The sequence below is a fragment of the Triticum aestivum genome, chromosome 3B (genome assembly GCF_018294505.1).
Source record: "Triticum aestivum cultivar Chinese Spring chromosome 3B, IWGSC CS RefSeq v2.1, whole genome shotgun sequence".
Taxonomy (NCBI): domain Eukaryota; kingdom Viridiplantae; phylum Streptophyta; class Magnoliopsida; order Poales; family Poaceae; genus Triticum; species Triticum aestivum.
In genome coordinates, this window is record NC_057801.1 from 586,458,224 (window position 1) to 586,470,849 (window position 12,626).

The following is a 12,626-nucleotide window of genomic DNA, read 5'->3' on the forward strand; positions in this document are numbered from 1 at the left end:
AGACAGATGAAGGTGGGGGAGGTGTGTGTGCTACTGATCTTGCCGCATGTAGGTAGGGGGTAAACCTAAGACTAGGAAGGCAGTAGTCGATGTATTCTTTTGTGACATGTGGTTGGCAAAGAAAATCAGGAGTTGCCATCCCCGAGGACTTGATATTGGTACGAGGTGGTCAACCTTATTGTTGCCATGTGCATCATGTGCTTGTTGCCATGTGCATTAAGTGGGTGTTCCCATGTGCATGATATGGTTTATTGCCATGTGCATGACGAAATTATTGACATTGTGTTGATGATGTAGTTGTTGCCATCTACATGATATAGTTGTTGCCATGTGGATGTTATAGTTGTTGCCATCTGCATGATATAGTTGTTGCCATCTGAATGATATAGATTGTTTCCATCTGCATGATGTAGTTTGTTGGCACGTGAGTGCACGGTATAGTTAATACATGTTAGGGGCATGTAGATAAATGTTAGGGCCATGTTATAGGTATTTCAATGTGCATGTTCAAAGTTGATTGTATTGGTCTGGTTGTGCAGATAAAAAAAGGAGGGCAAGGAATGGATTCTGGAAATGGTGGGAACCCATGGTTCTACAATTCTTTGCAAGCACCGTCATGGGATGTGCATGATTATGATGAGCTAAACTCAACTGGCCCTTTGTTGCCACTACTACAACAGTACTTGGATGCAGGTACAGTATTCTTTATCAAAAGAAAAATAAGAGAAAATAAGTGTAGCATGATTGTGAACAAAAATGAAATGCTTAATATGGATCAATGTAAAAAGCAGGGGCATTGGGTGGAAGCACACATACCGGATGTGCATGGATGAATGGTGAGGGAGAGCCTAGCAAGCTATCACACCCAAGGAACCAGTTGCAGATACAAGGCTCATTTACATGATCGGGATTAGTTGACCAGCTGAGAACATGTGCAACCGCATTTACGTCAAGTGCCAGTAAGTGTAAAACCGTAAATAACATATGCTTCTGCAAAGTATGCATGCATAGAGATCAAAATAATAAGATAGCAAAAACGGGGGAGATGAAAAAAAGGAAGTGTAAAAGAGTGTGCAGTTTCAGAAACAAAGCACAGTAGTTGCCATAGTGCAGTCATAAAAATAATTTGTCATCCGTATTGTCGTTGAGCTCGGAATTGTAGTATGCAAATGTGTAGTTATATCACATGGTGGAACATGCAAAGAGTATGAACTATCTTTAAAAATGAAAAGGGAATTGTGTACTGTAAAGGCCGTGATGGTCTAACTATGGTTAAAAATGATAAAGGTGCGTTTATGCATGAGTGAAGCTGTCATCTGTAAAACAGTTGAACTTGCCATGTGGCTTGAAAAAAATAACTTGCCGTCTGCCAGAGCTTCATGTTTAATATAATTTATTTATTTGTTAATGGTGCCTGAGTCATGTCAATAACATGACAAAAAATGTTTGACGAATAAATTGTCCATGAATACGATGCAGGGCCTCCGGATGCACCTAATGCCACTTGGGGCGCACTATCTATTTCGGAGTCGCACGCATACCAGACTTCTCAATCGAACTACAATGTGCAGAATATCGTTCGCAAGGCAGGCACGTCGAGAACCAGAAGAAACAACAGTCTTGGTTCTAATGTGAGCAACACAAGAGCAGACGACTCAAACTCGGATGCGGAGACAGTTGGTGAACATGAGGATGAAGATGAACAAAATTATGATCAGGGAGAGGATGAGACACATGAATAGGAGTACGAACAAGATGATGATGGGGTAGAGGATGAGCCGCATGAGGATGAGGTGCAATCTTCACTAGCACCACCAACACCACCTTATCTACACATGAAATTTGCTACATTTGAAGATGCAAAGGAGAACTACCGGAGTTATGCAAAGTTCCATGGGTTTGCAGTATACACAGACCATCGCAAAAAACTAGTAAAAACAGGAGAATACAATAGAGCTGAGTTAAGGTGTTTCAAGTCGAGAAAGAAGAAGAAAAAAGGGGGGAATGGTCCAATCATCAGAGATCGGCGAAGAGACATCATGGTCAAAATGAATTGCCCTGCCAGAATGAAGCTGAACGTCGAAGGGGCCTGGTGGGTGGTAACAAAGTACGTGGGATGTCACAACCATGAAATGATTAAGAAATTTGACCTGATTAGGTTTCTGAGTGCTCACGTGGATTCACGCCAGAGGAGCAGCAGTTTGTGAAGTTGCTCCATGATTGCAACCTCCAACCTGGGAGAATGGTTCACATTCTATCAATGATACGTAGCAAAACGGGGAAGCTCAGCAGCATGCCATATCTTCCTTCAGATGTGGTTAACCTGGTGGCAAAGTATCATAGGGAAAGTCAACTGACGGACATGGAGGACACAATTGCATACTTTAAGGAAAAAGAGAAAGAAGATGTTGATTTCTTCTACAAAATGAAGCTGGACCGAGAGGACCGCATGGTGAACTTGTATTGGATAGATAGTGCAACGCGCAGGGCATACAAGCACTTTCGTGACTGTGTGTCCTTTGATGCTACCTATCTGACCAATATGTACAAGATGCCATGTGCTCCATTCATTGGCATAAACAACCACAGTCAATCGTTGCAATTCGGGTGCAGGTTTATTAGGAACGAGGATGTTGATAGTTATATTTGGCTCTTCAAAACTTTCAAGGAATGCATGGGCGGGCTTGAACCAATGAACATCATAATAGACCAGGATTTCGGTATGCGTGCAGGTATTGAGGAAGTGTTCCCTAACACAATACACAGGCACTATAGGTGGCATGTTATTAAGAAAGCAGAAGAAACATTGGGTCCCTTTTTTGCTGAAAGACCAGAACTGCACAAAGCATTTGAATTGTGTGTTGACCACAGTTTGGCACCGGAAGAATTCGAGCGAAGCTGGAAAGCAATGATAGATAAATACCAGGTTGAGGACAACAAAACATTACAAAACCTTTCTGAGAAGAGGAAGTTCTGGGTGCCAGCTTATTTCATGTAGTGCTTCTACCCCTTTCTGCAAACTACCCAGCGTAGTGAAGGTTTCAACATAGTGCTGAAGAGGTATGTGAACCCAGGGAACTCAATTCTTAGGTTTGTGCAGCAGTACAATGCAATTCAACAGAAAATTTTGGGTGCAGAGCTACAAGCGTTGGCAAACACAGCTCTAAAGAACCCAAGGATGCTAACGTGTAACCCATTGGAGAGACAAATGATGAGGGTTGATACCCGACAACTATTCTACAAGTAAGGTTTTTTACTTTCATGGTTATCAGGGGTTAAAAAAGTTGGTTCACTTAGTATTTTTAATTTAGTTGCCATTTTGGGTGTACAAGTGCTTGACATGCTTGTTTGGAGAAGTAGTTGCCATGTTGGGTGTACATGTACTTGCGATGATGGTTTAAACAGTAGTTACCATTCTGACACTAGTTAGAATGGACACTTATTGATCTTGCCATGTGAACTTGCCATGTATGTATGACTTAAGTTGCCATCTTGTAGCAGTAAAAGTTGCCATGTTTGCAGAAATAATTAGAACTAACTTGCCATGTTGTGTTGATGAAACTTATTATTATTTTATCAGTAAACTTGTGTCGTGTTTTGTATAGAACAAAGTTGACGTGCTTGCTCTAACAAATAAAACTTGCCATGTTGGTTTGAGAAGTAGTTACCATTTTCGTGTTCGAATGACAAATGCATGGCAGATGAACACTGGTTAGAATTGTCACTTATTGATTTTGCCATGTAAACTTGTCGTGTATGCATGACTTAAGTTGCCATCATAGAGCAGTAGTAGTTGCCATGTATACATGACTTAAGTTGCCATGTATGTATGAATGACTTAAGTTGAAAAGACCTATCTCTAATTTGCCATGTGTGTGTCAATGAAACTTGTTATGATTTTATAAGTAGACTTGTGCCATGTTTTGCATGTTACAAAGTTGCCATGCTTTCTCTAACAAATAAAACTTGCCATGCTTTCAGCACTAGGAAAGTGCCATGATTGCACAAAACTTAAGTAGGCATGCTTTCTTTTAGTGGTAAGACTTGAAATGCTTCCGTTAGTAAAGTTGCCATGTGTGTATAATCTAAGTTGCCATACATGCATCATTGGAGTTGCTGTATGTGATTCACTGAACTTGCAATGAGTGCGCCACTAAGGACGCACACGTATTTAGCTGTTTTAGGGTGAGCTAACTTGTAATCAAAATATAAAAAATCTGCAGGTTCCAGTGGGAGTTAAGGCTGTCAACCAGTTACACCGTGTTTCAAGTCTGCAATTTCACGTACAAGGTGTGCACCATGCGGGACATGTCGAACTCAGAAGCCGAAGACCCAGACAAGGGAAGAGACTACATTGTGACGGCTTACATAGCAGAAGGGACGTATTACTGTTAATGCTGCAAGTTTGAAAGAGATGGTGTGATCTGCTGCCATATTCTAAGGGTAATGGACATGAATGGCGTGAAACAGGTGCCACCAAAGTACGTACTTGAGTGTTGGTCTTGGAATACAGATGAAGCACTCTGCCCGCATGGCTCACAGCAAGTACTCACGGAGCATGAAGATGGGCCCAACACAACTATGGAGACAGTCAGGCGTGTGGTGATGACAAGGAGATTTACCAACATAGCAAATGATGCTTGCAAAAATGATGTGATGAGTAGAGCAGTTGAGAGGCATACAAACATGATAGGAAGAGAACTGGACTCAATCAAGAAGAGAATGGAGGAGGAGGCACTACATCGATTCCCCAAAAAAACAAGACTGCTCCTACTACGTCAACAGGGCCATCGACGGAAAACTCGGAAGTTAGTTCCGGCGCATCCAACACGCACACGCACATGGGGAACCCTCCAAGGAAAGTCACTAAAGGGCGTCCAAAACAGATAATATACAAGTCAACACTCGAGATCCAAGCAAAGCACAAGAAGCCTACAAAGAAGACAGCGGCAGAAGCTTGGGCTACTTAGAAAAGTGAGACAACTAGTAGGTTGTGTGTGTTAAATTTTTTGGAATGATTGGGCGTATTGTAGTCTGTAGTTGTGTCCGCAGAAAGTTGGTGGCATTTACCGTTATGAGTTAGAAACAGCATTGTCATATGGCAAACATATGAAAGTTGCCATGTTGCTACACAAAATGTAGTTAGTCAACTATGGGAAAAGAGCAGCAAAAAAGCTTGGGCTTCATGAAAAGTGAGGCAACTAAAGGGGTGTGCGTGTGGAAAAATTGGAATGATTGTGCTTATGGTAAATACGTCCGTGTCAATTTGGTGACATTTAGCATTTCAAATTAAAAAAACATTGTTGTCATGTGAGTAGACATGAAAAGTTGCCATGTTGCTTACAAAAATGTAGTAAGTCCACGCTGGAAAACATGAGTGACTTTTGAGAAAAAGGTGCCACTCAATTGCAACTATGACCGACGTAAAAGATGAAGAGCTAATTGCAAAAGTGTTGCATCGAACAACTGATATTTACTTGACATTTTGAAGAAACGAGAATGTCGTGACAACGGGCCATTACGGAACATAAAAGTACAAAAAGTGACACCCTTATAAGCAGCTATATGATCTGAAAGTAGTGTAACGATATAAACAAAATGTAACCATAAGCGTGACAGACCGCCCCAATTATGGGAAACAATGTCTGACATTGAAGATATATGTTGAAAAAATATAAAGCACAAAGGGTTCACGACACAAAACAATGGTCTTGTGCAGTTACAATAATGACACTGATAGAAGAAACAAAGGACGGGGAAATAGGGACGCAATACCTTATATTCATCCGAAAATAGAATGTAAGTACTGAGGCAAAAAAACAGTAGTGTTTCATTATGTTGTGCAGTCATCGGTATCTCTTGATAGCAGCTTTAACGTCAGACTCCAACCAAGCCAGTGCACCCTTCTTCTTGTTGAAATCAACATTCGTGACCCAATTCCACAGATAAATCTTCCTAAGCTTTGTGACTATTTCTTTGTTCAAAGTTGGCACCTTCTTGCCTTCCCACTTAGCAAGGTATTCGAGGGTGTAAACACCGCAGTCGTACCTAGTTTCAGTAAGCAATAATGAAAGAAGGTGAAAATAAATAAAGGACCCTAATAAGTCCCGAACATTCGGAATTTAAGCATGTCATATCGAACGTTTTCTAATGGCAACTTTAGTTGCTGCGAGGTGGCAACTTTAGTTGTTAACACATGGCAACTTTGTTCCAATTCATTTTTTGTCAGAAAATTGCCATGTTTGTCAACCTCGCCTTAACTAAATTTTCCATGAAAAGAGTTCGGATTACCATGCTTACAAATCGAACATTCGGGATTTATCTATTACGTAAATAAATTAGAAGTTCCCATGCTAAAAAAGCACAAAAAAATGGTACGAAAGGTTGTTGTGGCATGGGTGGTAATAGAAAAATAATCATGTGTGATGACTAAATAACAGTTAGGTCGTGTGTGGTAGTGAAAAAGTTGACATGTTGAGCTAGTTGAAAATGACACGGTTGTGAGAAAAATCAGAAGCAAAGTAGGGGAAATGGTGGAGAAAAACAATTAAAAAATGAATTTGATATGTTGAAGAAATGAAGTTGCCATGTAAAGTAGGTAAGAAAAATGGCATTTTGTATGTAGTATGTTAGTCATAGGGGAGGTGTGTGAGTATATTGGGATGTAAGTGTTGTTGGTAGAAATTGTCATGCCCTAGAAGTGAAGTTATGTCATGATGGGTGATGAAGTTGCCATGCTGTAGGTAGTGAAACTGCTATGGTCCATCGACTAAAGTTGCCATCAGAAAGTAGTAAAAATGCAAGTTGGCTTGACATGCATTGAGAAAAAGTTGTCGTGATCGACACAATAAAGGTGCCTACGAAAAGAACAAAACAGAGGAAATGACATGTAAAACTATGTGAAGTAGTCGGGCACATGAAAAAAGAAAAGGAAGGGAATAATCTTATGTGTTTCCCTACTTTGTAGACTTGACATATTGGATAGGGAAATCTTTGATCTAGCCCTTGGAGCCACTGTAGTGATGCGCCCAAGTTTCCTTCAAGTTGTTGATGAAAAACTCTGCGTGGGAGTGAAGCGAATCGTCATCTCCCGAACGGATTGAGTCAAGAACATCGAAACGTTGCTTCCCCAAGTTGATGCAAATCATGTAGTAGTGACCAGCTTTGTCGTGTGGGTAATTGGGAGCAAGCTCTTGGAACAATGCGAACATCACCTGCACATTTCCCATAAGAAATGTCAAAAATAAAAGATCCAAAAGGAATAATTAACCAAAAAGGTAAATAATAGGTGTGTGATAGTGGGTGAAGGAGGTAATGGGATGCTACATGTTGAACATATGGTACAAACAAAAAAAGCAGTAGTAAAAGGGTTTCAAAGACCGAAAAGGAAGGGTACATACAAATTTCTTCAGTGTGAGCTTGTATTCACCATGCTGGGCAAATGCTTTACGAACTTCTTTATGAGAGAAGTCACCATCAAAAATTCTCCTGGTGATGGATGTGTTCATGATGATCTTATCGGGATGGATATCAACGTGGTCGTTGATGAAGCCAATACCCGCGGTGATAGCATTCCGGGATAGTTTGCCGGTAGGCATCAGGGACTCAACAAGATCATCCATGTGAACAAACGTGTCATGGCAGTCAATGACCTTAGTTCTGTCCAAACATGAGCTGGAATAAATGAGCAATCAAAAAATAAAAAGAGTGGTGCACATGAAGAAAGATGTGAAACTTTAAAAGGGTGGGAGAAAAATGGAGGATGAGAAGAATCTTACTCTCTGATTGCATTCATATGCTTGTTGTTGCTTCGCGCATTTCCAAAACTGTGGGGACCGATTCTCCGGGTATTAATTTCCAGAAAATGGCCCATGTGCTCATCAGCCCCAGGATTACTATTAGCTGAAGAGGCACCAACTTGATACAGAAATTCCAAGCAAAATACAAAATATGTAGTACAAGACCATTCTGGCCTATGAGTACAACAAATGGTTTCTAATGATTGATGGCGGAAGCGGTTTGTGGATCATCAGTGTCTCTGGGACTCCAATTTCCACAGGAACAGCTGACCAGGTTAACTCCTATCTTCGCGAGGCTGCTATCACCGTTGCTTAGGTTCTGGGGCTGTTGCCACGGTCGCTCCTCTCCGCGCAAGAAAATCTGGCCAAGACAATAGCCAGGGACAAGCCAGTGAGTACTTTGAATGTACTCGCAAACATTATGAACACAGGTATAATATAACAATGATGTGCTGAAATAATTTTATGCTCATGACGTCAGTCACAAAAGATAAATAAAACTCTGATGCGTGCAAGCATGTTATTTATGAATATGCAATAACATAGTAGTATTAAAAATTATGAAATAAATAACAACAAGCCACAGTCGGGCGTCTTAGCGACACCACATAAAGGGATTTAAAAGAAATGCCACAGTCGGGCGTCTTAGCGACACCACATAAAGGGCTTTAAAAGAAATGCCATAGTCGGGCGTCTTAGCGACACCACATAAAGGGCTTTAAAAGAAATGCCACAGTCGGGCGTCTTAGCGACACCACATAAAGGGCTTTAAAAGAAATGCCACAGTCGGGCGTCTTAGCGACACCACATAAAGGGCTTTAAAAGAAATGCCACAGTCGGGCGTCTTAGCGACACCACATAAAGGGCTTTAAAAGAAATGTCACAGTCGGGCGTCTTAGCGACACCACATAAAGGGCTTTAAAAGAAATGCCATAGTCGGGCGTCTTAGCGACACCACATAAAGGGCTTTAAAAGAAATGCCACAGTCGGGCGTCTTAGCGACACCACATAAAGGGCTTTAAAAGAAAACACAGTAAATATCTAGGAGGTAGAACCATCCCAGGGATATTCGATAATACCAATAATATCACGGGTTAGTCAACAATAATAATAATCATGCTATCACAAGTCACAAGTTGTGATTCCGATTCTGGTTTAACAGTTTCACCTCCGAAGACCGACACTAAGACCGACACTTGACCCATCCCAGACTGTAATCCTTAACCATGGGCACGGCTATTCGAATAGGTTTAATCTCTGCAGAGGGTGTACTCTTTACCCACGAGTGATGGATTCCGTTAGTCTATCGGGACTAATTCCATCTACGGTCTTTTTGTTGAAAACACACCTAACTTGCACACACCAGCTTAACTCACATGTGTCTGGAATCACCCACGACACCTGTCAAGCAAGACTCTAAGTGGGGAGGCTACAACCTCGACGTAACATGGGATCACAAAATTTATACCGCGCGCAAACTGGGGAGCTACCCCCTTCGGCTACAACCGAAACACCCATGCTCCCGGACCCGGTGGCATGACTACCGGATGCCTCCAGTATCTTCCACCATGGCCTCTCTGTACGGTGTGTGCTAGGAAAGGGGTTGACAACTTACTGAACCGTACCCTACCTTCGGCAAGGACAAGTGGCAGCACGAAATAAGTATGGGGTTTACCGGAACAAGACTCGATCTATGGTCGACTCAGGAGGTTCAAATATTTCCTGCATGATTAGTATAACAATACATATTCTTCAATCAACAGATAGAAACACCACGCGACATACCCCTTCATGCCATACCGGACACGACCGTCTCGACGGGGGACTAAGGACAAGACCGGGTCTACCCAAGACAGAGGCCTCCCCGGCTTCCCTTCCGGTATGCATGAGAGGCATATGACGGTGATTTCCATCATAACCATATCAACTACATCAGCATAGAAATCATTTTTATGCACTCATGAGTAGGATCACATCCTCACATAAAATGGCGTATGTTCGTGTCGGGGTGGTGCTGTCACCGAGCCAAACAACACACACAAAAATTACACCAGGGTTCAGAATGCTTGCCTTCAGGTCATGGGAAAGGAGGGTGCATTCCAAAACATCTTGAAATCTTCAAAAATCCTATTTAAAAGAATATATATGAATTAACACACAAAATCAAAACAACACAATAAGTTTTTTTGAATTTTTTTCAAATAAATCTTAAAATAAACTAGACAATATTTGAGAGAGGTAGGGAAAAGAATTAATTTATTTGGGGTTGTAATGAAAAAGTTATAGCCGGTCAAAGTTTGGTCAAAATCTGTTATTTAAAATAAAACAGAAAAGAAAAACATTTTGAATAAACACGTACACGCCGAAAGCGTATTCTGGAAATACGCTTCCACTTATCCAGCATGGACTGCGCCTGAGTCACTGACAGTGGGCCCGCCTGGCCCACTGGTCAGGTTTGACTAGTCCACTTCCCTCCTCTTCCTCTGTCCGAGAGGGAGGGGCGGGACTCCGGCGACGCTCGCCGGCGAACGGCGGCACCGCTCGATAAACAGAGGTCATCCACGGGCTCAGGGGGTCGAGGCGGTCACTCCGGTGGTTGTTTTGTTCTCTGGGGTGGACGGAGCTGCCGGCGGCGAGCTCCGCGGTGGATGGTGGTCGTCGGAAAAAGTGAGATTTCGCCCGCGTCGAGTCCCGATCAAGATTGAGTAGGGGGATAGACTCACGAGAGGGTGAGGGGGTTCCTGGTGGAGAGAGTGGAGAGGGGGAGGCCCTGGTGGTGCCGGAGTGGCTGGGGCAGTGGCGGCGGCAGGAGTTGCCGGAGACGGGGAAGAGAACCTTCCTGGGTCGATTGCGAGCTAGTGAAGCGCCATAAGGGTGGCCTGAGGTTGCCTGCATGCGGGGACGGGCTCGGGGCTCCCTTAAATAGGCGAGTCGAGGCGGTTCGGTGGCTGCCGCGGATAAGGGCGCCGACGACCGTCTTCTGTAGCTGTAGGGCAACGTGGCGAGGCTGGGGATGGCGGCAGGAGCTAGCGGACGAGCGGCTACTGCTCCAAGGGCGAGCTGGCGAGCGGAGGTGGCTTGGGCGGCGCTGGCCAGCGCAGGAGCTGTCGGGCGGCAATGGCTGTTAGCTGCTGGCCTGCCGAAGACGTGGCGAGAGCTGCGGGGCTCGTGGGGTGCAGAAGGGGACACGGCGTGCTGACTGCGGTCGGTCACGGACCGGAGTGAGTGCGGGGCGGGACGCGGCGACTCGGGCGCACGTGCGTGCCAAACGCACGCTCTGGGCGCGCCCAGAGCACGCATGGGACGTGTTCGACGAAATGCTATGGCATGCCAGGGGGTTCCAAACCACAAGAGGGTTAGCAGAGTGGGGTTATAGGCTAGGGCAAATCCATGGGACATGCTGGGTAGGTCAGTGGCTCAAGTTCACGATGTAAACTTGGAATCATGCCAAATCTGGCTATGCACTCAGGGTGTTTGACAAAATGCCAAAGACACCGAGGCAGTTCTTGGGTGGCCAAATCTTCCAGATCAGTGTCTCTATGGATGTATGAGAGGGTGGTGAAGTTAGTTTGCCAAAAGGAGAAACTTGCTAGTGCAAGTTTTGCAAAACTACAATTCTGGACAGGGAGTAAAAGGCATCATTACATGGACCAAAAGTGTTCCAAAGAGTGCATGCTCCTGGACTTAGGGGTTTTGCAGGGTTGACTATAAGCATGAGAAAGCACAAGGTCACTAGAGCAAGAATGAATGGGGTTGCAGTACAAAACACAAGTCAGGTCCAGAATGAAAAAGAGGTTGGTGCACTTAATCTTTCCAAAGAACAACACCATGTTTTTGCATAAAGTTGGATGGCATGCTACCACTGACATCCCATAATTTTGGTGGAGGCTATAGGGAAATATTTAATTAGGCTATAGTGCAAAAGTGTCCACTGGACCAGATTTGAAAAACAGGTGTAGCACTCAAAATATGCAATGAAATAAATATAATAATGCATAAAGGTGATTTAGAGACATCACATTACATCTCCAAATTTTGGTTGGATTTTTAGCTAAATATATCAAATGGTTGTAGTTTAAAAAGAGCTCCAAAACTTTAAGAAAGTCATTTTAATGAATAAAGCTCAGGGTGAAATAATTTAATAAATAAATCTACTGATTAAGAAAATGCTATACATAGAGCATAGAAGTCCAATATGTTTTGGAAAGCCCCATTTGGGAAAATAAAACTCCTTAACAATAAAAGAAGAGTTCTGAAATCAACAGAAAAATCCAGAATGCAAAATTTTAAAACTCCTGGCAAAATTTTAATAACTAAAACCTGGTTAAATTTTTGGGGTGTTACAAAAACGCCTCACGATATCATAAAGTGCTTGTTGTTGCTTTGTTTCCTTTATTGGAGGTTCAGAGTCCACTTCCGGGGGAGGTTGCACAACCCTTGCCTGCCGAACAAAACCTAGGGTGACACTGCTATGAACATCATCAGAAGAGGTAGTATGTACAGCAGCTGAGCTAGAAGGGGCTTGTGTCTGATTTTTATTCCCGAGGACCACATCCTGCTCCATCTTGCAGAGCGCTTCATCCATTGATGATGATATCTCCACAGGTGATCCTTTGTGTGGTAAACAAACATGTGAGGAAGGAAATTTGTAAACGACCATACAGTTAATAGACAAATAGGGGAAAAAAATAGGAGAATGGAGATACAAAGTAAATCATGTGAGAATTGCCGAAAAAAAGTAAGTTGCCAATGCAATAATGACATGTGGATGGTACCTTGAACAATAGACTCGGCAAATTTGACGTCCTTCCTGCCATCAACAATTGG

General features: G+C 43.0%; 1 protein-coding gene across 3 annotated transcripts in view; it reads left to right on the top strand.

Annotated features, from left to right (window-relative positions):
• Window positions 1-5,197, top strand: part of LOC123071077 (probable disease resistance protein At5g45440) — a 12,380-nt gene extending 7,183 nt beyond the window's left edge. For all 3 annotated transcript variants that reach the window (XM_044494551.1, XM_044494552.1, XM_044494553.1), the window contains 5 exons: window positions 540-693; window positions 792-959; window positions 1,480-3,060; window positions 3,138-3,243; window positions 4,224-5,197. The gene's annotated coding sequence lies outside the window, so the exon portion shown is untranslated. The remainder of the gene's footprint in view (window positions 1-539; window positions 694-791; window positions 960-1,479; window positions 3,061-3,137; window positions 3,244-4,223) is intronic.
• The last annotated feature ends 7,429 nt before the right edge of the window (window positions 5,198-12,626 follow it).